The sequence below is a fragment of the Phoenix dactylifera genome, chromosome 4, assembly GCF_051530095.1.
Source record: "Phoenix dactylifera cultivar Ajwa chromosome 4, Ajwa_hap1_PhDact_Kaust_v1.1, whole genome shotgun sequence".
NCBI lineage: Eukaryota > Viridiplantae > Streptophyta > Magnoliopsida > Arecales > Arecaceae > Phoenix > Phoenix dactylifera.
In genome coordinates this window covers 26,399,682-26,427,534 of record NC_143193.1, presented here as the reverse complement: position 1 = coordinate 26,427,534, position 27,853 = coordinate 26,399,682, and the positions used below count along the sequence as shown (strand labels likewise).

General features: G+C 41.2%; 1 long non-coding RNA gene across 1 annotated transcript in view; it reads right to left on the bottom strand.

Annotated features, from left to right (window-relative positions):
• The window catches only part of LOC149753755 (uncharacterized), a 29,837-nt gene extending 3,123 nt beyond the window's left edge, over nt 1-26,714 (bottom strand). The window contains exon 1 of the long non-coding RNA XR_016400221.1: nt 24,234-26,714. This is a non-coding gene — a long non-coding RNA (uncharacterized LOC149753755). The remainder of the gene's footprint in view (nt 1-24,233) is intronic.
• Between the last annotated feature and the right edge of the window lie 1,139 nt (nt 26,715-27,853).

The window sequence follows — 27,853 nt, the reverse complement described above, 5'->3', positions numbered from 1 at the left end:
CGGCTTCTATGGCCTTGTCTATATCAAAGTCAAAATAGGCCAAGTATGTTTTCAGAGGATTATCTGCCAAAATATAGGGAAGGGTTTCTTCTACAAGATCGTCCATTTTGTCTATTAGGAAGCACTCAACTTCCTTTGCAGGTTGATCAGAGGCACGAAATACATTTAACCTGACCTTCATATTTCCAAAAGATATATTCATCACCCCAGTTCTACAATTTATACTTGCATTGGCTGTAGCTAGAAAGGGATGACCTAGAATCATAGGGATCTGTTTCTTAAGATTAGGCACAGGTTCCATATCAAGGACGATAAAATCGACCGGGAAATAGAATTTGTCTACCTTGACTAGGATGTCTTCAATTGTTCCTCGTGGTATTTTTACAGATCGATCAGCCAATTGAAGGGATACCGAGGTTGGTTTTAACTCACCTAACCCAAGTTTCTCATAAACTGAGTAAGGTAAAATGTTGACACTTGCCCCTAGATCTAAGAGTGCTCGATCAATGAAATTATTTCCTAAGACACAGGAGATGGTGGGAGCACCAGGATCTTTGAATTTCGGAGGGGTGTTGTGTTGGAGAATAGAACTCACTTGCTCAGTTAGGAAGACTTTTTTAGGCACATGTGTCCTAGATTTTCGCTTTTGGGTACAAAGGTCTTTGAGAAATTTGGCATAGGAGGGAACTTGTCTAATAGCATCAAGAAGCGGAAGGTTGATTTTGACTTGTTTAAAAACCTCCATCATCTCCTCTAGTGAAGTTCCCTTTTTGCTAAAGGGAGAGGGTGAATTAAGAGCTTCAGGAAATGGGGCCTTTGGGATATGAGTTTTGGCAGAAGGTGGACTAGCTGAAGAAGAAGAAGAAGGTTTTAGATTTTTATTTGACACATTTCTATCCTCTTCTTTACCTTCCTTATTGTTATCCTCCCCAATCTTATTGTCCACTACACGTCCACTCCTTAGGGTAGTCAAAGCATTGGCTTGTTCATGATGAATTATATTTAGTTGATTTTCTTGAGCCATGTATTGTCCCCTAGGATTACTCACTGGTTGGCTTGGAAGCTTTCCTTCCTCTCGCTTGTTCAGTGCATTAGCTAGTTGCCCCATTTGGGATTCTAGCTTGGTGATGGATTGCGTATGAGAGTGCACCAATTGTGTAATGGTTTCCAAACCTTGAAGAGAGGTCAACACTTTCTCCTCAAAGGCTGTGTTTCTTTGGGGTGCTGGAGGAGGGACACGTTGAAATTGTGAATAGTGAGTAGGAGGACGGTTTGGATGAACACTTTGGAACGGTTGAAAGTTTTGGGAATAAGGTTGGGAAGTATTGGGAGTATGCTGCTTCCAAGAGAAGTTTGGATGGTTGCGCCATCCCGGGTTATAAGTGTTAGAATACGGATCATTACCCGATCTAGGCTGTGTTTGAGCAGCGTTGACTTGTTCTTGCACAAATTCAGGGAATTGAGCTGCCGAAGGGCATTCATGTATAGGGTGAGACGGGCTAGAACAAAGAGCACAGACTTGTGCTTGGAAAAAATTTGGAAGCTGTTCTCTAGACATTAGCTGGTCCAACTTGCGGGACAGTGCATCTACTTTGTCAGATAGACCTATGGACTGGCTAACTTCATATATGGTCCCTTTTTGTTGACCCCCTAATGGATTTTGATGAATACAAAACACTAGAGTATAATTTCCTTTATCTTAACAATTTAATTGAGGATTTCATGTGTTTAATTAAGAATATTGTTAAGAAATGTCTAGGCATGTCTCCATATTTTTCAAGGATTTATTGAAGAATTTTTGAGATGAAGAAAACAGATCAGGGACAGCCGAGACGTCTCCGGTTTGTCCCAGAGACGTCTCTGGCACGAACAGGAAGAATTGGCATGCTTGGAGACGTCCCCGGCACCTGGCGAGGCATCTCGCAGGGTCGGAGTCGACTCCCGACTCTGCGGAGTCGACTCTCTCAGAGGCGGCAGAAAGGCCGATTTCAAGGGATGCGCGCGAGTCGTCTCCAAAGGACGCGGAGTCGTCCCCGCGAGTAAAAACCAGACTTCCCGAGTCGTCCCCAGAGAGCGCGGAGTCGTCCCCTAGGTAGCGGAGTCGACTCTCTCAGAGAATTCCAGAGAATTTGTTTTTCGGAGATAAAGCAGCGGAGTCGTCCCCGAGGCAGCGGAGTCGTCTCCATGCAAAAAGCACAAACATCCCGAGACGTCCCCGTAAAGGGCCAAGGCGACTCTCTCAGAAAAACAGAAAAACAAGCATTCAAACTGTTCATCCTCATAGTCGCCCCCGTAAAGCACCGAGTCGACTCCCAACATCGTCAAAAGTAAATTCATACAGCCGAAACGTCTCGCGTTGAAGCGGAGACGTCTCCGGAGCGCCTGGGATGCGACTGACACACTTTTGCAGGTTTGTTTGAATTTCAAACTTCCATATCTTTGTGTCTAACAGATCTATTTGCTTTTTGGGCTACAAAAGGGAGCTCTTAAGTGCCTTCCAACATCTTCTCACCAACCCAACACAAGATCATTCAAGAGAGAAGAAAGAGAAAGAGGTTCAAGGGAGTTAGAGCTTTCAAGAGAAGAAATCAAGTGCATCCAAGCTTTTCCATCTGATTTCGTGCTCAACTACTCTCTCCCACTCGGCATTCAAAGCTCACATTCAAGCCAACGTGATCCACATCGGAAGAACCACCATTTCCCACGCTTCCAACGGCTAAAAGGGTTCTTTCGGGTTTTATTATTTCTCATTGTTATATTTGCTTCTTAAGAGCTTTCAAATCTTTTGTAAAACATTGATTATTGTGCTTGTTCCAGTCAAGGAACTTGGAACAAGGGATAGGCGTCCCAAGCCTAGGTTAAATTGGGGGATTGTAGGGTTCGTTGTTAGCCCGGTGTAAAACAACGAGTTGGGTAGTGCACTCGCAAAACTACCGTACTGTAATCGTTGATTATAGTGGAAATTCCCAAAGGTGTTTGGGGAGTGGATGTAGGAGCAGTGGAAGCTCCGAACCACTATAAAACCTTGTGTTTGCGATTGACTATTCTTATACCTCTATCTTTACTTTATCACATACACTTGTGTGTTTTATTTTTAATTAGACAAAAAATCTTAAAACACCCAATTCACCCCCCTCTTGGGTGACCATCTCTGGGCAACAAGTGGTATCAGAGCGGGTGCTCTGTGTATTTCTTGAAGACCTAACCGTCTTAGCCAAAGATCTAGATGGCAACACCCTTCAACAATGTTCCTGCTGAGGGGCAGGCAACCAATAGACCTCCACTCTTCAATGGGACAAATTATACCTATTGGAAGACTAGAATGAGGATTTTTATTCAAGCACAAGATTATGCCTTGTGGAGGGTTATAATCAAGGGACCACACGAACCATCTCACATGGTTAATGGCATTCAAGTTTCCAAACCTGAGGAGGATTGGGATGAGAATGATAATAGGATAGTTCAACTCAATGCTAGAGCCATGAACTCATTATTCTGTGCTCTAGATGTGAATGAGTTCAATAGAGTTTCCACCTGTAGTTCCACCAAGGAAATATGGGATAGGCTTGAAGTTACCCACGAGGGTACAAATCAAGTCAAAGAGTCTAAAGTGAACATTCTAGTTCACAAATATGAGTTATTTAAGATGGAACCCAATGAAACCATCTCATGCATGTTCACACGCTTCACCGATATAATAAATGGTCTAAAGAGTTTGGATAAATCTTACACTAATCCAGAACTTGTGAGTAAAATTCTCAGGTCTTTGCCGAAAGCATGGGAAGCGAAGGTCACGGCGATCGTAGAAGCCAAAGACCTCAACACATTGGGACTTGAACAACTATTGGGCTCATTGATGACGCATGAGCTCACAATGAAGCAACATGAAGAAGATTTGCCAAAGAAGAAGACAATCGCACTCAAGGCTACTTCGAGTGTGTGTGAAGAAGAAAGTAGTGAGAGTGAAGAAGAAAGCGAAGATGAGGACTTGGGTTTAATAGTAAGGAAGTTTAAGAAATTCATGAGAAGAAAGAAACCCTTCCCAAGAAAGAAGTTTGGAGGGAGAAATGATTGGAAAAAGGAAAAAGAAAAGGAAAGAGACCCAATCATATGTTATGATTGCAAGAGACCGGGACACATCCGTTCCGAATGCCCTCAACAGAAGAAGCACTTTGGAAAGAAGAAGAAGAAGGCGTTGAAAGCAACGTGGGATGATAGTGACACATCCTCCTCCGAGGAAGAGAAGGAAGAGACCACCAACTTGTGCTTCATGGCATTCGAAGACGATGAGGTATGTCAAAGCTCAACTACAAATTTTACTTTAGAAGAATTATATGAAGCTTTTCAAGAACTCATGAGTGATTGTAGTATGTTAGGAGCAAAGAATAAAGAATTAAAGGCCTCCAATCAAAAACTAAAGGATGATATTAAAAACCTATTGATTGAGAAGGAGAGCGTTAAAAATGTTAACACCATTGACCTAGAAAATAAAAATTCAATACTTAGCATTAAAAATGAAACGGCAAAAATACTAATTAAGGAATTAAATCTAAAAGTTAAATCCCTACTCAATAGTAATACCTCACTTGTACAAAATGTTGAATCCCTTAAAAATGATAAGGAAGAATTGGCTAAAGAAAATTTGGTTCTTAAAAATGAGGTACATAAGTACAAACCAATTGTGGAGAAATTTACACAAAGCTCTGAAAAATTAAATCTTATTCTATCCAATCAAAGAGCTGTTTTTAATAAAGCCGGATTAGGATATAAAACTAGCAAACAACAAAAGTATCTAAAAAATTTCTTTGTGAAAGCAAAAGATGTCAAAACTGAAAAACCTACATGCTTTCATTGTGGAAAAAGTGGACATAAAGCCTATTCTTGCATTCAAAGAAAGATTCAAACTAACAAGAATACATTTGTAAAGGGTAAAAACACAACTAAAGTATGGGTGCCTAAGGGAACCAACTACACTAACCAAGAAGGACCCAAGAAAACTTGGGTACCTAAGAGCTTCACATGATTATTTTGCAGGTATGCCTTGCAGCCGGCAGTAAAAAGAGAATGTGGTATCTTGATAGTGGTTGCTCAAGGCATATGACCGGTGACAAGAGTCTCTTCGTCACCTTGAAATCAAAAGAAGGAGGAGTAGTCACATTTGGAGACAATGCTAAAGGTCAAATCATTGGTGTTGGTAAAATCTCCATATCACCCTCCTCATTTATTGACAATGTATTGTTAGTTAATGGACTAAAACATAATTTATTAAGTATAAATCAATTTTGTGACAAGGGCTTTAAAGTGTCATTTGAATCTTCACTATGCATAATTAGTAGTCCAGTTGACAATGAGATCATACTTACAGGACATAGGCATGGAAATGTTTACATGGTAGATCTTGATGATCTCACCATGAAGGATGGCCAATGTCTTGTAGCCATGGATCCCAAAGTCAATGAGACTAGTTGGTTATGGCATCGTAGGTTAGGGCATGCTAGCATGGATTTAATCTCTAAATTGATTACAAAAGATCTAGTCAAAGGACTACCAAAAATAGACTTTGAAAAGAACAAAATTTGTGCTGCATGTCAATTAGGGAAACAAACGAGAAGCTCTTTCAAGTCTAAGAACATAGGATCAACATCAAAACCCCTAGAACTAATTCACATGGATTTGTTTGGACCCACTAGAACTGCTAGTCTAGGGGGTAAGAAATTTGGTCTTGTAATTGTTGATGATTTTTCACATTTTACATGGGTTTCATTTCTTGCACACAAAGATGAGTCCTTTCCCGCTTTTATCAAGTTTCATAATAGGGTTTCGAATGAACTCAATCTTAAACTAAAAGCAATTAGGAGTGATCATGGTACCGAGTTTGAAAATCAGCATTTTGAAAAATTTTGTGAAGAAAATGGTATCAATCACAATTTCTCGGCACCTAGGACACCCCAACAAAATGGGGTGGTAGAAAGGAAGAATCGCACACTAGCAGATATGGCTCGTACCATGTTGTGCGAATCGGATCTACCAAAGTACTTTTGGGCTGAAGCAATAAATACTTCATGTCATATTTTAAACCGTGCTTTAGTTAGATCCATCTTAAAGAAAACACCTTATGAGTTGATGAAAAGTAAGAAACCAAATATAAGCTATTTTCATGTTTTCGGTTGTCGCTGCTTTATTTTAAATAATGGAAAGGACAATCTAAGTAAATTTAGTGCTAAATCAGATGAGGGGATCTTCTTAGGTTATTCCTCATCTAGTAGAGCATACAGGGTCTTCAACAAGAGAACTCTCGTTGTTGAAGAATCCATTCATGTTGTTTTTGATGAAGCTAATGGAGATTCTTCTAGAAAAGAAGAAGATGGTGATGCAGGTATACTTGAAGATAGAATGAAGGAATTCTTCATACAAGACAAACAACATGAGGATGAGATCAAAGAAGATTCAATTCAACAAGGTGAAGAAGATCAACCTCCAACAAGAAATCAAGATCTTCCTAAGAAATGGAGGTATGCACATGGTCATCCAAGGGATCTAATCCTTGGTGATCCTTCACAAGGGATAAGGACAAGATCCTCTTTAAGAAACACTAGTAATTATCTTGCATTTGTTTCACAGATAGAACCTAAATCACTAGAAGAAGCCGAAAAAGATGAAAATTGGATAAATGCCATGCAAGAAGAATTAAACCAATTTGAAAGAAATCAAGTTTGGACTCTAATAAAAAGACCCCCTAATGTTTCAATTATAGGCACCAAATGGGTATATAGAAATAAACTAGATGAAGATGGAATAGTAATAAGAAACAAAGCTAGGCTAGTAGCCAAAGGATATAATCAGGAGGAAGGGATAGATTTTGATGAAACTTTTGCTCCTGTTGCTAGGTTAGAGGCTATTAGACTTCTTTTGGCATATGCATGCTTTATAGATTTCAAACTCTATCAAATGGATGTAAAAAGTGCCTTTTTAAATGGTTATATAATGGAGGAAGTTTATGTAAGACAACCTCCAGGTTTTGAGAACCACTTACATCCAGATTATGTTTTAAATTGCATAAAGCATTATATGGACTTAAGCAAGCCCCTAGGGCATGGTATGAAAGATTAAGTAATTTTCTAATTGAAAATAAGTTTAAGAGAGGAAATGTAGACAAAACCCTCTTCATTAAAAGAAAAGGAAATGACTTATTGCTTGTGCAAATTTATGTGGATGATATAATTTTTGGTGCTACTAATGATAGTCTTTGTCAAGAGTTTGCTAAGCTTATGCAGGGAAAATTTGAAATGAGCATGATGGGTGAGCTCAACTTCTTCCTTGGGCTACAAATAAAACAATCAGAGGAAGGCATCTTCATCAGTCAGTCCAAATACATCAAGGAAATGTTGGAAAAATTCAAGATGAAGGATGCAAAGAAAATCAGCACACCCATGGGCTCAAGTTGCAAGCTTGACAAAGATGAAAAAGGTAAAAGTATAGACTGCAAATTATACAGAGGTATGATAGGTTCTTTGCTTTACCTTACTGCTAGTAGGCCAGACATATTATTCAGTATTTGCATGTGTGCTAGATACCAAGCATGTCCTAAGGAATCACACTTGCAAGCTGTTAAAAGAATATTCAGATATCTAGTAGGGACATCTAATGTTGGATTATGGTATTCTAAACAATCTGACATAAATTTAATTGCTTATTCCGATGCTGATTTTGCCGGGTGCAAACTCGACAGAAAAAGCACTAGTGGCACATGTCAATTCTTGGGTGCTAATTTGGTTTCTTGGTTTAGCAAGAAATAGAATTCAGTTGCCTTATCCACAGCTGAGGCTGAGTACATTGCAGCTGGAAGCTGTTGTGCCCAAGTTCTTTGGATTAAGCAACAACTTGAAGACTTCGGTATCAAAATGGACAACATACCAATTAGATGTGATAATACAAGTGCAATTAATTTAACAAAAAATTCTGTCCAACACTCTAAATCAAAACACATAGAGATTAGGCATCACTTTATAAGGGATCATGTGCTGAAAAATGATGTGATGATTGAATATGTATGTACTGAAAATCAATTGGCCGATATCTTTACAAAGCACCTTTGTAAAGATAGGTTCAACTTCTTAAGGAATGCTTTGAGCTTGTATGATCCTAGCAAATAAATTGAACTTGTATTGCAATGGTTTGCTACTCAAACTAGTAATCCACCTCAAGGTCACAAATAGCAAACCTAGTATCTATTAAGTGAAAGCATGAATCTATCTAAGTTAAATAACGAATTGTTTGACTTTCCGGAGGATGGTTACCCTTCCTTGGACTCTTCATGGAGATATTTTCAGAGCCTATTTCATAGGTATTCGAAACTTGGTCAAACATTCCTCATTTCAATATTGATAAATTTTTTTTTAAAAAAAAAAACATTATAAAAACTTTTGTAGGATGTATTATTGAAGGGAAGGATCACAAGCAAACTCACTCTATATTCACCAAAAGAAATCACGTTGATTATTGTGGTTGAATAAAATAAATTGGGAAAAGATAGAAATCATTCTGAAATTTTTCAGTGCCGGAGACGTCTCTGGCAAATCGCAGAGACGTCCCCCCAGCGAGACGTCTCGCGTTAGTCGTGGAGACGTCTCGGGGACCGAACGAAGGTTTTTAAATTAGGTGAAACAGCTCGAGCCGACCCGAGCTATCTTCATTCGTCCCCGACAAAAACAAAAAACCCTAGCCTCCATTTGCTCTCCACCACAAACCCTAGCCTCCATTTGCTCTCCACCACAAACCCTAGCCTCCATTCCAAACCATGGCACCTAAGAGAGCTAGACGAACGGGTGGGAGGCGTCCTAGGGTAGCGACCGACGACGAGGAACGGAGGGAAGAGCCTTCCGCGCCGTCTCCTCCGGTTGCTCCGCCAACCACGACCCTTTTCTGTGCAAATCGCACAGTAACCACGGGTAGGCACATTGACTTCCAATTTCTAGATAGTGAGGGGTTCTCTATTGGAGAGAGACTCCGTGCCCAAGGTTGGGAATACCTTTGTACCCTAAATACATCAACCTATCCCGGCCTAGTTAGAGAAATGTTTAGCAATATGGCCTTAGGGGACTCGGGGTACACTGGATATGTCCGAGGGACATTGATAGAAATCAATGAAGATATTCTATCAAGTGTATTACAAATTCCTAAATACGGTGAGGCTCCGACCTCACATCCCCAAAGGGAGATTGCCCTAAACCTAGTTTTAGGACGAGAGGACTGCGGCCCTCTTGACGTAGTTAACTCCCAAGACCTCAATGCCGAGATGAGACTGCTTTTGAGCATTGTTAACCGGGTCTTGTTTCCAAAAACCGGTCGCTTCGATTTCGTTTCAGAGCGAGATTTAGTCATCATGCACCACATCTTACTAGGGATTCCCCTAAACCTCCCTAGACTTATGTTGAACTACATTTCCATATGTCATAGGTATTCTAGGTTTAGCATACCATATGGGATGATCTTTACCCTACTGTTCAAACATTTCAAGGTTCCAATCCCAGAAAATGAGCCGGCAAAACATTTAAGAAACACCGACTACTACAATGAAAGCACAATGCGTAGAATGGAGTTTCACAAGGTAGATGGATCATGGGTTAAGGTACCTAAAAGAAAATCTCAAACCCTAGAGCCTGAGATCCCACATCAGGAGCCTGACCACCACTCTCCTCCACATAGCCATATGGCCTTCCCTGATGTACCTTCCAGCTCGGCTGGACCATCCACATCTATGCCTCCTCCTCCTTCAGTCAGTGGATCCTTCTCCCTATCAGATGAATAGATGCACACTCTAGCATCTATGATATGCCAGCAGATGAGGGAGGAGATGAGATCGATGATCACTGCTGAGTTGGCCCCCATCCGTACCTCACATGAAGCTCTCCTCCAAGAATTGAAGGAAGTCAAAGTTCAGATAGAAGCTGCAACATCAGAATTGTTTCATGTGGGTACAACTCAAACTTTAAGATCAATTGAGTTACAGGCTGACTTGAAGAACATATCAGATAGTCTTCAAGAATTGACGAGCCCTGGAGGCAATGTGGGCAGTGTGGCTGCCCAACTTAGAGGGAAGATTGACAGGGCATCCCGGGAGTTCGAAGCATTAGTGGCTGCTTTCAATCAATCTCAGGGAGATCAGTTTAGAACCCTAATGGATTCAATTAATGCATTTATAGAGGCAGCTGCTAGGGCTATTGAGCAACGTCGCCGTTGAAGGACAGTTTGTAAACATCTAGGGTTCATCTTTTTGTAAAGCCCTAGGCTAATTTTGAAACTTCTTTTGTATTAGGAATCAATACTTGTAATGATTTCCTTTTCTTTTAACCTTGTAATGACTTCAAATGATTGCAATGATATATGAATGTCATACAATTTCTTTGAAATTTTGTATATGTTTCTAATCCTGTGGAATCAAATCTTGTGTATGTAAATCTGTGATGTGCCATAAAAATCTCATAACATACCTTAAGTGTTCAAATTTGACACAACTTATCAATGCATATGAAACAGGGGGAGTACAACTACTTTTAAAAGGTCTGAAATGAATTCCAAAACAAAGGAAGAGTGAAATGAATGCTGAATTCATTAATAAACAAAAACTTGGACAGAGGGAGCATAACTTGAATATCCTTGAGTGATTCATAGTAATATGCTGAATTCCACTAGGAATTGTGTCTTAAGTACCCAAGGATAATTTGTCCCCTTCATTGTTGATGACAAAAAGGGGGAGTAGAACCTATATATGGAGTGTATGGAGTAGAACCTGTTGGGAACCCGCCCATGCCGCTGATATTTCAAAAATTTTTCAGATGGCAGCGGAATCGGCATGCACGGGTTCGACGTTCATCGCATGAACGTTGTTTCGAGACCTTTCGTAATTAGGTAAGAATTAAAACTTTTAAAACTATTAGGAAGATCAAATCTTCACCTTGCGCGGGTAGATGATCACCGCAAATCTGAATTCGTGGTTTTGGAAGAGGGTTCGCTTGAAGCCGTTCAAACGTCCGGCCTCTACGGGTATCCACACGAAGCAGGATCCGATCCAAGCTTTCTATCTCACCGGGGTGCTAGCTCCCTTGCAGAGATAGCTTTGATGGCTGATGTCCTCCCTCTCAATCAACTCTTGATTGTGCTTAGAAGGAGGAAGAAGAAGGATGAAGAAGAGGAAGAAGATGATCCCCTACGCAGCCTTCTCTTGTTCCTTGTGTTGGATGAAGGAAGGGAAGGGAAGGAGGCCGCCAACACTTGGAGAGCTTTTCCCTTGCTTGCGGCTGAGAACACCAAGGAAAGGAGAGGGCCACGGCTTGGAGGAAGAGAGGTTTCAATGCCCTAGGGTGCCGGCCTCATAGTCCCTCTTATAGCCATCAAGGGCTCCTCCAAAGTTGGAGCCCTAGATAACTTTCCAAAGAGAGAAGGGGGCGCCGGCCCCTCTCTTCATGCCGCACACAAGGAGAGGAGGAGGGGCGTGATCCCTCCTTCTTGTGATGCCCTAATCCTCTTCCAAAGAGGATTGGGTGCCTCTCTTATGGTTTAATCCCAATCCAATTAGGATTAGCCAATTGGGTTCAATCTATGCTAGTCCTAATCCAACTAGGACTTGAATGAACCATGACTCAATTGAACTCTTCAATCCTAATCCAATTAGGAGTCATGTTGATTCATTAGATTATTAATTAATTTAGACTTAAGGAATCCTAATCCAATTAGGATTTGTTTAATTTTAGTCCTAATCCAATTAGGACTCTATTTGAATCCGAAGTCCTAATCTAATTAGGATTTCTAGGAATCCTACTCCAAGTAGGAATCCTATTTTAATTCAAAATTCCTAATCTCATTAGGATTGTAGGAATCCTATTCCAAGTAGGAATCCCAGTCCTACTCCAACTAGGATTTCCAGTCCTAATCCAATTAGGATTCTAGGAATCCTACCCGAAGTAGGACTCTTGTTTCAAGTCCAATTAATTAATTCCCTTGGTTCCTTCTTCAACTTCTTTATCAATCAAATTGATTACTTGTGATTCTTAATCACGATTTCAACCATCGGATCGGTCAATACTTCTAGTGTGTGTGACCCCATAGGTTCTATTCTGACTGGTAGTGAGATATATTGTGATCTCTATCTCAATATCATTGAAAACTCCTTTCAATGGGTTGGAACGATTCCAACTCAACTCATTAGGGTTTATCGATCATCGAGATAATCCCTGTGAGTCCCACCATCCACCAGTGACACCTAGCAGCATGTAGTGGCTACCCAGCAGAATGGAATGATGAACCTCTAGGTGCAGTTAACATGTGATACAGTCCTACTATCGTGGATCCCTACAGGACGGAGGTCATGGACAACTCGTCAAACCCCATCGTCTGTCATATGTCAAGATTTATTCGACTTGAGTTCGATAGTGGAAAACTCTTTTTCCACTTTATATTACTGCCCTGGCCAAGGTCTTAGAACTCAGTCTAACAAATCACATAGGATCACTCCTCTTCTATCAAGGTCGATAGATTCTTTATAGGTGCATACCCTACTCCTACAGTGAACCTACTGCAGCCAATCTATACTGCATGGACCCATATGGCTAGAGACCATGTATGTGTGCAGTCAAACTACAATAACCTCACTGTGAGTAGCCGAAGCACCGCAGGTCAAAGGACCAGTCACACTACTGCAACATCAAGCAAGTCACTGACGAGTGGATAGACATCCAAGTGACTTCTTGTCTTGGTCACGCTCAGTACCCTTGTTCTCTAACAAGCACCTGCACTATCACTTCAGTGTCCCTACACTGTGGACTCAAGTCTCGTCCATCCAGAAGAAAAGTGATCTGTGCACTGATCGGATCGATCACCGTCCTCGTGATGATCCATTGATCAGGAGCATTTAGAAATTAATCACCAATGATACATGGCTCAAATTCTCAACTCTTGAGAATATGTATCATCATCTTATTAATTTCTTGGACGATTCATAGACACATAAACAATATGAATGAAAAGATGCCTTTTATTTATTCAATAATAAATAGTCAAGTACAAAATTATGTCCCTAGAATTAATAATGTGTCAGCCAGATTGGCTTCTAGGGCATACATCTAACAATCTCCCACTTGCACTAAAGCCAATTGGTCATATATCTTAGGCCCATCTTCTCAAGGTGGGCTTCAGTCTTTTGCTGACTCAGCTGCTTAGTGAACGGGTCCGCCACGTTATCCGCGGAGTCTACTCTCTGCACCTCTACATATTTCTTCTCCACATAGTCGCGTATGAGGTGAAAGCGCCGCTCTATATGCTTAGACTTCTGATGAGACCTTGGCTCCTTAGCAAGGGCTATGGCGCCATTATTATCGCAGTAGAGTGTTATGGCATCTGATGTCATCACGTCCAACTCTGCAATGAATTTCTTGAACCAAAAGCCTTCCTTAGCAGCTTCAGAGGCGGCGATGTATTCAGCTTCCATAGTAGAATCAGCAATGATCGGTTGTTTAGAACTCTTCCAATTTACCGTACCACCATTGCACAAGAACACATATCCAGATGTTGACTTCCTGTCATCGACATCAGTCATGAAGTCTGAATCTGTGTACCCTTCTACCTTTAACTCTGATGATCCTCCAAAAACCAAGAATAAATCTTTAGTTCTTCTCAAGTACTTAAGAATATTCTTCACAGCTGTCCAGTGTTTTTCACCTGGATTCGACTGATATCTGCTTGTGACACTCACAGCAAGAGCTATATCAGGTCGTGTACATAGCATGGCATACATGAGGCTTCCTATTGCCGATGCATAAGGAATCTTGCTCATGCGTTGAATCTCTTCAGATGTGTTGGGGCACATCTTCTTGGAGAGATGAATTCCATGCCTTAGGGGTAAGAGACCCCTCTTGGAGTTTTCCATGCTGAACCTCTTCAGCACCTCCTCTATGTACATCTTCTGTGAAAGGCCAAGCATCCTTTTAGATCTATCTCTATAGACCTTTATTCTCAAAATATAGGATGCTTCCCCAAGGTCTTTCATGGAGAATTCTTTTGACAACCAGACCTTGACCGAGGTTAGCATGGGAATATCATTCCCAATCAGGAGAATGTCATCTACGTACAGTACGAGAAAAACGACAGCACTCCCACTAACCTTTTTGTAAACACACGGTTCCTCTTCGTTTTTGATGAAATCAAACGTTTTGATTGCATCATCGAAACGAGTGTTCCAACTCCGAGATGCTTGCTTTAGTCCATAGATAGACCTTTGCAGTTTGCAGACCTTGTGATCTCCATCACTGGAAGTGAAACCCAAAGGCTGTTCCATATAGATATCTTCATCAAGATATCCATTCAGGAAAGCAGTTTTCACATCCATCTGCCAGATTTCATAATCATGAAATGCTGCAATGGCAAGCAATGTTCGGATGGATTTTAGCATGGCTACAGGTGAAAAGGTCTCCTGATAGTCAATGCCTTCGCGTTGACTATACCCTTTCGCCACAAGCCTTGCCTTATAGGTCTCTACCTCTCCATCCGAACCTATCTTCCTTTTGTAGATCCATTTGCATCCAATAGGTACAATACCTTCTGGTGGATCTACTAAGGTCCAGACTTGGTTGGAATGCATGGAGTCTAACTCTGACTTCATAGCTTCCAGCCATTTCTCGGAATCGATATCAGATATCGCCTCGTTGTAGGTTTTGGGATCCTGTATGTGATCCCTATCTCCCACTAGGAACATTTCCTCGGTATCCTCTTCTAGTATACCTAAGTATCTATCGGGAGGATGGGAGACCCTACTAGATCTACGAGGTGGTTGAGGGACATCGTGTACTGGCTCTTTATGAATGGGTTCTATAGGATCCATGACTCGTTGCTTTTCAGAGACTTTCTCTTCAAGCTCAATTTTCCTCCCACTGCCTCTATCAAGGATAAACTGATTTTCCAAGAAGATGGCATGACGGCTCACAAATACATTGTGATCCTCTGAGATGTAGAAATTGTATCCTAATGACTCTTTAGGATATCCTACAAAACGAGCACTTATGGTCCTAGCCTCTAACTTGTCCGCCTGTAGTCGCTTGACGTGGGCCGGACATCCCCAAATCTTGAGATGACCCAGACTTGGTTTCTTACCATGCCATATCTCATACGGTGTGGTAGGAACGGATTTAGAGGGAACTCTATTCAATAAATAAATCGCTGTGAGTAAGGCATCGCCCCAAAAGAACATAGGTAAATCAGTGAAGCTCATCATGGACCTGACCATATCCAATAGGGTCCGATTCCTCCTCTCTGACACCCCGTTGAGTTGAGGTGTACCCGGAGGTGTCCATTGTGAGACTATGCCGTTTTCTTTGAGATAGTCCCGAAATTCTCTACTAAGGTATTCTCCTCCTTGATCTGATCGAAGAGCCTTAAGAGGTTTTTCAGTTTGTTTTTCTACTTCATTCTTAAACTCTTTGAACTTTTCAAAAGAGTCAGACTTGTGTCTCATAAGATACACATACCCATACCGTGAATAATCATCGGTAAAGGTAATGAAGTAAGAATAACGTCCCCTGGCTAGCACATCGAATGGGCCACATACATCTGTATGTATTAGGGTAAGTATTTCAGTGGTCCTCTCCCCATGTCCCACAAAGGGCAGTCTAGCCATTTTTCCTTGAAGACAGGACTCGCAAACTGGATATGACTCGAAAGTCAATGAGCCGAGAAGCCCATCTTTATCCATTTTGTTCATCCTATCCTCTCCAATATGGCCAAGTCTGAGGTGCCACAAATATCTTTGGTTTATCTCATCTCTGGATCTTTTGGATCCTTTGGCACTCACATCTTGCTCGGTAACATTCACAGATACATCCATATGTAAATGATAGAGACTGTCAATCATGAAACCACGTGCGACTATTTTATTTCTCAAATAAATAGAACAGCAGTCTTTGTCAAATGTAAAAACATGACCTTCCTGTGCTAGACATGAAACAGAAATCAAATTTCTGCTAGCAACAGGTACATAATAGCAGTCTCTAAGTATTAAACTAGATCCAGACGGTAGTCGCAGATGGTAGGTGCCCACAGCCACAGCAGCAACTTTTGCCCCGTTGCCAACCCGAAGGGTTACCGCACCTTCCGCCAGCCTTCTACTTTCCTTTAGACCCTGCATGGTAGTGCACAAATGAGCACTAGAACCAGAATCTATAATCCAACTAGAAGTAGAAGAAACCGTTAGATTAGTTTCAATTATGAGCAAGTCTATACCTTCTGAAGGTGTGTCACCTTTCTTGTTCTTCAGGCTCTCGAGGTATGAAGGACAGTTTCTCTTCCACTGGCCTTCGACATTGCAGTGGAAACATTTTCCTTTGTCGTTAGCCTTTTTCTTTTGAACTTCCTTTTTTAGCTTCTTGTCTTTCTTCTGCTTCTTAGCAGGCTTCTTTTTCTTCCAAGCAGACTTTCTCTTGGAACCAAAAGTCAACTCAGCAGCAAGGACATTGCCCCTTGAACCTTTCAAGGCTCCCTCAGCAGTTACCAACATGTTGATTAGTTCAGTCTTAGTGCATTCAATCTTATTCATGTGGTAGTTTACTATAAACTGACCAAATGAATCAGGAAGTGACTGTAGGATCAAATCCACTTGCAATTCCTTGTGCATGTCCATACCGAGCTTCTCAAGCTCCTCTAGGTCCTTGATCATGGTCAGACCGTGATCATGGACAGACTGCCCCTCGCGCATCTTCGCTTTGAAAAGCCTCTTGGACACTTCAAAACGAGCTGTGCGACTCTGCTCACCATACAACTCTTGCAGGTGTGCCAGTATGTCCCTAGCAGTCTTTATATTTTCATGCTGGCATTGGAGTTCATTAGACATGGATGCCATCATATAGCATTTTACTCTAATGTCATCATCCAACCACTTTTTATGCATTTCACGCTGAACATCAGTAGGACGTGCTGGTAGTGTGGGGATATCTGAATCGAGTATGTAGCCTATCTTCTCACAGTCTAAAACTATTTTGAGATTTCTAAGCCAGTCTTTGTAATTGGTTCCGGTCAGTCGGTTGGTCTCAAGAATACGGGTCAAAGGATTTGAAGCCGACATTGTATCTGCAGAGAGTAAAGATTCTAGTTAAACTTTTGTACTTGATCCTAATCTGTTCTAAGGTCTTTTAGAACAAATGTAACTCCCACTATTTTCTCGAATCCCTCACACTCCCCTGGTAGGGAAACGGAAATCCCACACGACTAGGGTTTCTAGTGGGTACTGCGGTCCCACCAATTTACATGCCACCTCACCTAACAGTTATTGGTGACACATAGATGGATGAGTGTACAACTCTTGTACAATGCTTCTCAAGCATGTTGCAGTGTAACTTGGTCTCTAAGCCATGAAGACCTCACCTAACAGTTATTGGTCCCATTTCTTAGTTAAGTCAGACCCACCGTATAACCGTAGGAATAAAGTCGTCATTGGGTCCTCACCTAACAGTTATTGGTGCCCAACCCCACCTTTACCCTACAACATCTCATGTCTATAAAGAGGTCCAGCCCCCCGATGCAACTTGACCACTGTGTCCAGCCGAGACAAATCAACATCAGAAAGGCCTTAGCAGCTCTACTACAGTGGAAGACCTATTGACTTAATATTGGTTAATCAGGTCTTAGTGTTTGCAACTTGAGCCCTTCATAAGAGGTAATCGAACAATTGGCCAGGTAAGCAGGTGGGAGGCTCCCCTTACTCAGAGAGTAAGGTCCTAATTAAGTAACCACCTTTCATGCTTTCCTAGACACCAATTAGATCAATTAATCTAATATGACTTGCTCATGTCGGTTCACTCTCGACTTGATTGAGGAGGTTTTGATTTAGGTCTCAATTGGGTTTGCTACATCACATGTAAACCTATCTACCCGACTCGCATTCACATCTCATGCAAACGGTACATCACAGGCAGTTATAATCGCAGCATCAAATAAAGTTAAACTTTAAATAGGTGATGATCATGGATTCTAATTAGGTCGTATTACAAGCACATGCACATCAATCGATCAAGTGGTCTTCAACTCTTGAATTGGTTCTAAGCCTCCTTGATTCGATCCTTGATCAACTCTTGATCCCATCGCCATCAACCGCTTAGATCACCTTTCATCTCATGCCTTTGCTTCAACTTGATCGTTGATGTACATCACATCACAGAAATACAACCAGATGTAAAATAAAAATAAAAATAAATTACATCTCCTTTTAGGAGGCACGCAGGCCTCTCAAAACATCAAATAAGATGCATGCAAGCATCTGAAAAATTACATGACATCGCAGATCACATCGCAGGTCATTACATTTGATACCAAAAGGGTTTGAATCCTATGATCATCACCGTATGCAACAATTATAATTTTCAGATCTGAAAACTAACTGATTATATCATGACATAGGTCGCTGATCATGCTAATCATGATTCTAAACTTTGTAATCCCATTAACAATGCAATTAGAATCATCTTTTTATCACATAAAAATCAGCATGCAAAAATCAGCACCCCTGAAAAATCTGCATGCAGAATTTTTCAGCATGCATGATCATTCAATTTTCAGATCAAATAAGCCTTTAGATATTTAATTCCTACCTTAATCTACGAAGCCTAGGCTCTGATACCACTGTTGGGAACCCGCCCATGCCGCTGATATTTCAAAAATTTTTCAGATGGCAGCGGAATCGGCATGCACGGGTTCGACGTTCATCGCATGAACGTTGTTTCGAGACCTTTCGTAATTAGGTAAGAATTAAAACTTTTAAAACTATTAGGAAGATCAAATCTTCACCTTGTGCGGGTAGATGATCACCGCAAATCTGAATTCGTGGTTTTGGAAGAGGGTTCGCTTGAAGCCGTTCAAACGTCCGGCCTCTACGGGTATCCACACGAAGCATGATCCGATCCAAGCTTTCTATCTCACCGGGGTGCCAGCTCCCTTGCAGAGATAGCTTTGATGGCTGATGTCCTCCCTCTCAATCAACTCTTGATTGTGCTTAGAAGGAGGAAGAAGAAGGATGAAGAAGAGGAAGAAGATGATCCCCTACGCAGCCTTCTCTTGTTCCTTGTGTTGGATGAAGGAAGGGAAGGGAAGGAGGCCGCCAACACTTGGAGAGCTTTTCCCTTGCTTGCGGCTGAGAACACCAAGGAAAGGAGAGGGCCACGGCTTGGAGGAAGAGAGGTTTCAATGCCCTAGGGTGCCGGCCTCATAGTCCCTCTTATAGCCATCAAGGGCTCCTCCAAAGTTGGAGCCCTAGATAACTTTCCAAAGAGAGAAGGGGGGCGCCGGCCCCTCTCTTCATGCCGCACACAAGGAGAGGAGGAGGGGCGTGATCCCTCCTTCTTGTGATGCCCTAATCCTCTTCCAAAGAGGATTGGGTGCCTCTCTTATGGTTTAATCCCAATCCAATTAGGATTAGCCAATTGGGTTCAATCTATGCTAGTCCTAATCCAACTAGGACTTGAATGAACCATGACTCAATTGAACTCTTCAATCCTAATCCAATTAGGAGTCATGTTGATTCATTAGATTATTAATTAATTTAGACTTAAGGAATCCTAATCCAATTAGGATTTGTTTAATTTTAGTCCTAATCCAATTAGGACTCTATTTGAATCCGAAGTCCTAATCTAATTAGGATTTCTAGGAATCCTACTCCAAGTAGGAATCCTATTTTAATTCAAAATTCCTAATCTCATTAGGATTGTAGGAATCCTATTCCAAGTAGGAATCCCAGTCCTACTCCAACTAGGATTTCCAGTCCTAATCCAATTAGGATTCTAGGAATCCTACCCGAAGTAGGACTCTTGTTTCAAGTCCAATTAATTAATTCCCTTGGTTCCTTCTTCAACTTCTTTATCAATCAAATTGATTACTTGTGATTCTTAATCACAATTTCAACCATCGGATCGGTCAATACTTCTAGTGTGTGTGACCCCATAGGTTCTATTCTGACTGGTAGTAAGATATATTGTGATCTCTATCTCAATATCATTGAAAACTCCTTTCAATGGGTTGGAACGATTCCAACTCAACTCATTAGGGTTTATCGATCATCGAGATAATCCCTGTGAGTCCCACCATCCCCCAGTGACACCTAGCAGCATGTAGTGGCTATCCAGCAGAATGGAATGATGAACCTCTAGGTGCAGTTAACATGTGATACAGTCCTACTATCGTGGATCCCTACAGGACGGAGGTCATGGACAACTCGTCAAACCCCATCGTCTGTCATATGTCAAGATTTATTCGACTTGAGTTCGATAGTGGAAAACTCTTTTTCCACTTTATATTACTGCCCTGGCCAAGGTCTTAGAACTCAGTCTAACAAATCACATAGGATCACTCCTCTTCTATCAAGGTCGATAGATTCCTTATAGGTGCATACCCTACTCCTACAGTGAACCTACTGCAGCCAATCTACACTGCATGGACCCATATGGCTAGAGACCATGTATGTGTGCAGTCAAACTACAATAACCTCACTGTGAGTAGCCGAAGCACCGTAGGTCAAAGGACCAGTCACACTACTGCAACATCAAGCAAGTCACTGACGAGTGGATAGACATCCAAGTGACTTCTTGTCTTGGTCACGCTCAGTACCCTTGTTCTCTAACAAGCACCTGCACTATCACTTCAGTGTCCCTACACTGTGGACTCAAGTCTCGTCCATCCAGAAGGAAAGTGATCTGTGCACTGATCGGATCGATCACCGTCCTCGTGATGATCCATTGATCAGGAGCATTTAGAAATTAATCACCAATGATACATGGCTCAAATTCTCAACTCTTGAGAATATGTATCATCATCTTATTAATTCCTTGGACGATTCATAGACACATAAACAATATGAATGAAAAGATGCCTTTTATTTATTCAATAATAAATAGTCAAGTACAAAATTATGTCCCTAGAATTAATAATGTGTCAGCCAGATTAGCTTCTAGGGCATACATCTAACAGAACCAATATATGGAGTATATGGAGTAGAACCTATATATGGAATAGAAAATTGAATTAGAAAAGATAAAATTGAAGAATATTGGCTTTAAGCATTAAGATAATTGCCCTTCTGGAAAAGAAAGGGGGAGTCAAAAAGTATTTAGCCTTCAATTGTCTTTAGCATCAATATTTCATTAATTCACATTTTAACTTGATTCAAATTCAGTTGATATGCTAAAATTGCTCAAGAGCTATTAAAATCAATACTTTTGCATTTATCTAGCTACATCTGATCAAATACTGTGTATATGTTTAAATTTCGAATTTTGCATATACTCAGTGTTTTGTCATCATCAAAAAGGGGGAGATTGTTGACCCCCTAATGGATTTTGATGAATACAAAACACTAGAGTATAATTCCCTTTATTTTAATAATTTAATTGAGGATTTCATGTGTTTAATTAAGAATATTGTTAAGAAATGTCTAGGCATGTTCCCATATTTTTCAAGGATTTATTGAAGAATTTTTGAGATGAAGAAAACAGATCAGGGACAGCCGAGACGTCTCCGGTTTGTCCCAGAGACGTCTCTAGCACGAACAGGAAGAATTGGCACGCTTGGAGACGTCCCCGGCACCTGGCGAGGCGTCTCGCAGGGTCGGAGTCGACTCCCGACTCTGCGGAGTCGACTCTCTCAGAGGCGGCAGAAAGGCCGATTTCAAGGGATGCGCGCGAGTCGTCTCCAAAGGACGCGGAGTCGTCCCCGCGAGTAAAAAGCAGACTTCCCGAGTCATCCCCAGAGAGCGCGGAGTCATCCCCTAGGTAGCGGAGTCGACTCTCTCAGAGAATTCCAGAGGATTTGTTTTTCGGAGATAAAGCAGCGGAGTCGTCCCCGAGGCAGCGGAGTCGTCCCCATGCAAAAAGCACAAACATCCCGAGACGTCCCCATAAAGGGCCGAGGCGACTCTCTCAGAAAAATAAAAAAACAAGCATTCAAACTGTTCATCCTCAGAGTCGCCCCCGTAAAGCACCGAGTCGACTCCCAACATCGTCAAAAGTAAATTCATACAGCCGAGACGTCTTGCGTTGAAGCGGAGACGTCTCCGGAGCGCCTGAGACACGACTGACACACTTTTGCAGGTTTGTTTGAATTTCAAACTTCCATATCTTTGTGTCTAACGGATCTATTTGCTTTTTGGGCTATAAAAGGGAGCTCTTAAGTGCCTTCCAACAACTTCTCACCAACCCAACACAAGATCATTCAAGAGAGAAGAAAGAGAAAGAGGTTCAAGGGAGTTAGAGCTTTCAAGAGAAGAAATCAAGTGCATCCAAGCTTTCCCATCTAATTTCGTGCTCAACTACTCTCTCCCACTCGGCATTCAAAGCTCACATTCAAGCCAACGCGATCCACATCGGAAGAACCACCATTTCCCACGCTTCCAACGGCTAAAAGGGTTCTTCTCATTGTTATATTTGCTTCTTAAGAGCTTTCAAATCTTTTGTAAAACATTGATTATTGTGCTTGTTCCAGTCAAGGGACTTGGAACAAGGGATAGGCATCCCAAACCTAGGTTAAATTGGGGGATTGTAGGGTTCGTTGTTAGCCCGGTGTAAAACAACGAGTTGGGTAGTGCACTCGCAAAACTACCGTACTGTAATCGTTGATTATAGTGGAAATTCCCAAAGATGTTTGGGGAGTGGATGTAGGAGCAGTGGAAGCTCCGACCCACTATAAAACCTTGTGTTTGCGATTGACTATTCTTATACCTCTATCTTTACTTTAGCACATACACTTGTGTGTTTTATTTTTAATTAGACAAAAAATCTTAAAACACCCAATTCACCCCCCTCTTGGGTGACCATCTCTGGGCAACACTTTTCTTTGAAAACTCGGGGGTGCTTGACGAGCGGAGGAGGCATGGTGGAGAGAATTTTCATTAAGGTTTTCAAACATCTGCCATGCCTCATGCTCACTCTTAAGCATGAAAGTACCCCCGCATGCGGCATCGATCATCTGACGGTTTCGTTTAGTCAATCCGTCATAGAAACATTGCACTAACTGCCATTTAGGTATTTGATGATGCGGGCATTTTCGGAGTAAGTCTCTAAATTTTTCCCAAGTTTCATGAAATTCTTTCCCGTCAGATTGGGAGAAGCTCGTGATCGCACGCCTAAATTGGTTCATTCTTCCTATGGAAAAATATTTTTTCAGAAATTCATGTTGCATTTGAGTCCAAGAGAGAATGGAATTGGCTTCTAATGAATGAAGCCACTGCTTAGCTCTATCTTTAAGAGAAAAAGGGAATAGCCTAAGTTTCAGAGCATCGTCAGTGAAGTTCTGAATTTTGACAGTTGTGCAGATCTCAAGAAATTCATCCAAATGTTTATATGGGTCTTCATTGTTAAGTCCATAAAAAGAGGGAAGCATTTGGATGACACTAGACTTAATTTCAAAATGTGCAGCAACGGTGGTATCAGGTAGTCGAATACAAGATGGAGAGGTATAAATGGAAGGAGTGAAGTACTCATTTAGGAGTTTGGGTTATTCTTTAGCCATCTCTATAAGTGGAGCAGATCCTATGGTTCTATAGGTACGGATTTCAGCTCGAAGGGCCCTAATAGAACGCTCTATTTCAGAATCGAAAGGTACTAATTCAGGAGATCTGGAATGACACCCTAGCATACACTAATACTCTTCTGATCAGTTAAGTACAATCAAGCATGCATTAAGAAGAAAAACACGTAAAATCCTAGTATGTCCCTAAAATCACTAGACAGTTCCTAACTGGTTTGAAGAGGGCACCTAAGCCTCCAATCCGGTATAATGAACTTAGTTGACCAGGTAAGCTCCCAGGTAAGTGGGGGGGTCACGATGCGTTCGCAAAGGTCCCACTTAAAAACCACTTGCCTCGAACAGATGAACTGTCTCCCTTGGGACAAAGCTTGCCTAGACATCAACTGAGCCACAGAGCGAAATTGGTGCAACTTTCGGTGATCTTCGTCCTATTGAGCTCGAATGTCCCTAGGGGCCAACGTCTAATTGATTTTAATTTAAAATGATGGCTATGTGAGAATTGATTCACCTAATTTGGGCAAGAATCTGGTGATAAAATCCAGTTCTTATCTTGTTGGGGTGATTGCCCTTACTATGTGCGGATTAATTTGTGTATGTGTATCAGGCATGCATTCACACTTTTGCTGAATTTAAAATCAAACAATCACCACAAAAGGGAATTTAAATAAGAAAGGTTTAGAGGATACCAAAGGAAATTTTCCCAGCAATTTTGAAAAAAAAATTTAGGCAGACCTCGACAGCATTCCTTTTCCAGCAGTTCTCTTTTTGATCGTCCCAGATTTTCTTTTCGATTCCTGATCAAGAAAAATCAAAAATTAGTAAAAGAGAAGAAGGAGATAAGGAAAGTAACAAAAATAGAAAATATTTTTATTTTATTTTAGAGATATATATATATATATAAATTTTTTTATGAAGAGAAAAATAACTATGCTAACAATTCCCGGCAACGGCGCCAAAAATTGATAGTCAACTTTAAAGACCACGCAATAGCACGTATCTGGTAGGATAGTGATTACGGGTATCGATCCACAGAGATTGGGGTATAGTTGTTTTCTTAAAAATAAAAATATTTAAAAGGAAGAGTTTGTGAAGAAAATTAAACTAAGGAATTTAATAAAAAATGCAATTGATAATGATATCAGTTGGGAGAAACCTAGGGCAAGAAATTCACCACTAACATCGGAACAAGGATTAATTATATTTTTAATTTATTCTTGGATAAACATGCAAATTGGCTACAAGCCTAATAAGCATTCGAATAAAATTTCACAAAAGTAATTTGGGCATAATCCATCTTCAGTTGGCATGAAATGTCTACCCTAATCTAAGGTGGCAGCACATCGCATCTTCCCTAAGCATGGACTATCTTATATTTACTTAGTGATCATGAAGAACAGTTGTATAAACGTCATATTTAAAATCACAGAAATTAAATATGATTCAAAAGAAGATATCCATTCGAAACAATAAGTTCATACAACCCCAAGAATATAAAATAAAATATAAAACCCGTGTCCCTTTGTTAGGGTTGCATCCGGCCCTAGTGGAAAGTTTAGCCCTCCATGAAAAGTTGAACAATGGCAGCACCGAGAGCTTCCATTTCTTCTTGTCTTCCTCCGGCCTCTGGTTCCCTCCTTCCTCTTTTATCTCCTGTGGGAATTCCTCCGAAGGATGAATGGGATTAGTCGGCTCCCAAGAATACCGTTCTCTGTTCACGCTTGGATCTTATATAGGCTGCATACTTCCCTCTCTCTTCTCCTCTGTGGTTGATCCAAATGGGAGGATAAGGTTGTGGAAGTTGATCTGATCCGGACGTTGGGAAGATGAACTCGATCGCAGTGCTGTGGAAGACGTGATCTGTCAATACGGGAGGAAACGAAGTGCTCTGTTTTGTTTCCGTAAAGTGGAGCGGTTGGGAAGATTGGTTGATTTGCATCGCGGGATAAGATTTGTTCCGCGGAGAAGACGTGTGAATGAGAGAATAGGAAATCTGGGAGGAACTCGGATCAATCTTTGGAGCGGATGTTTCGGGAGGATATGGCTCACGGCTGAGATGCAGACCGGATCAACATGGACGTGAAACAATGGCTGGGACGTTGGGAGATTAAGCCGAAAGATGGGATTTTGAAACAGGGGATTTTGTTTAGACTTGGTCCGTGGAGGCTAAAGGAAATGAAGACACGGAAGGGAAGAAGTTTGGATACGCTCGAGATGTTCATTCGGCTCCGATGAAGATGGGGATGCTGGGATTTGGATTCGGAGTGTGGAGTTGGGAGGTTGGTTGTGCTTCCGTTGGCTGGAGATCTGGAAGATGGGCGTGAGATAAGGATAAACTTGGAACAAGATGAGAGCTGGGAGATGTGATCCGAGAAGATAAACTTGGGAAAGAATGGGAATAGAAACAGGGGAAGCGGAACGGCTGGGAAGTTGAGTTCCTGGGATTCTTTTTGATATGGATGAAGGGAAGAAATGATTTGTGAGCTGGGAGTTTGGTTGGATTTGTGAGGTGCGGAGAGATCACAAGTGGTCGCTGTGATGTGGAGCAATGTATTCGGATGGGAAGGAAGCAGAGGAGGCTGTGAACAGTGGATAAGAACTGATGTCGTTTGGGAGATGATGAGGTTTCGGATGCTGGATTTGTTCCGAAGAAGGGATAAGAGAGGCTTTGATTTGCGGTTGGCTTGGTTCTGACTAGGACACGGAGCAGGGGAAGACATGGAAGCTTGATCTCTAAGCACTAAAAAGGGTGACGTGGATACGGGTTCAGCTGTAAACGCGACCTGCAGACATTAGTTCAGACATCATCCCAATTAATTCGACTTGACCTGCACACATTAGACTTAACCAATAAAATCAAGCGAAATCGAATTATTTTTAATAATGCAATGATGAAGGGGAACACATTTTCTTATGTTAAATTTAAAATATGTGCAAGAAAAATAATGATAAGTGCGGTATAAAATAGTTAAATATATATATTATTTAGCACTTATCAAGTAGGCATAACCATCTTTGGCACTTACGTTCATAGGTCCACATATATCAGTATGTATGAGGTCAAGAACATCGCTGGCTCGTTCACCTTTTCTAGAAAAAGGTGACTTGGTCATTTTACCCAGAAGACAGGATTCACAAGTTGGCAATGATTCACAATCATTGATTTCTAAAATGCCCTGTTGAGCTAACCTGTTTATACTATTTTTATTTATATGACCTAGCCGGCAATGCCATAAATAGGCTTCATTGACATTATCAACTTAGGGCGTTTATTAGAAGTGTACATTACATTCACAGGCAGTGATAGAGTATAAATGCCATATTTCAATTGTCCACGAAAAATTTTAATACCATTCAAAATGATATCACAAAAATTTTCTTTTATTGATAAACAATAACCATTTTTGGCCAAAAGGCCTACAGAGATGACATTCATTAAAAATGTTGGACAATAATGACAATCATCTAATATGACTACTCTAGATTCAAAAACAAGCTGAATGACTCCTAAAGCTAGAACTGGAACTGATCTTCCATCTCCAACGTTCAGGAATCTCTCGTCATTCTTGAATCTTCTACTAACTTGAAGTTCCTACAATGAATTGCAAATATTAATTGGACTTCCGGTATCCAATACCCAAGTGGTAGAATCATAAATTGAAAAATTACAAGGTGTTGTCATATAATTACCTTGTGCAGCAACTGTTTGCTGTTTTTTCTTCTTAGGCCTGTTTGGATCAAGGGACGCTATGTAAGCCGGACAGTTCCGCTTCCAATGACCCATCTTCTTAAAGAAGAAGCACTCTGCCTTGCTCTTATCGGCTTTACGCTTCTTAGTCTGGCTGGGCTTAGAGACCCCAGCACGAGCTTTCTGCACCTTCTTCTTCTTTCCTTTCTTAAAGGAAGAAAGTCCTGCAGAAGTCCCACCTACCATATTCACCGACTCCTTTTTGAGTTGGTGATCCTTCTCATAGGTCTGCAGTAAACCTAGCAAACCATGATAGGATACTTCAGGTTTAGTCATTCTATAATGACTAAGGAAGGTTAGGTAGGACTTGGAAAGTGAGTTTAAAATGGCGTCCTTGCCCAATTGCTCGTGCAAAGGAAAGCCAAGTTTACTTAGGCGATCGATTTGTTCGACCATGTACAATACATGATCGGTGACCGATGCCCCTTCCCTCATGCGGGCATTGAATATAGCGCAGGAGGTCTTATGTCATTCAACATCATCAGGTGTGCCGAAAGACTCCTTCAACATTTGAAGGATTTCCACTGGCTGCGCTTCCTCGAATTTACGACTAAACTCATC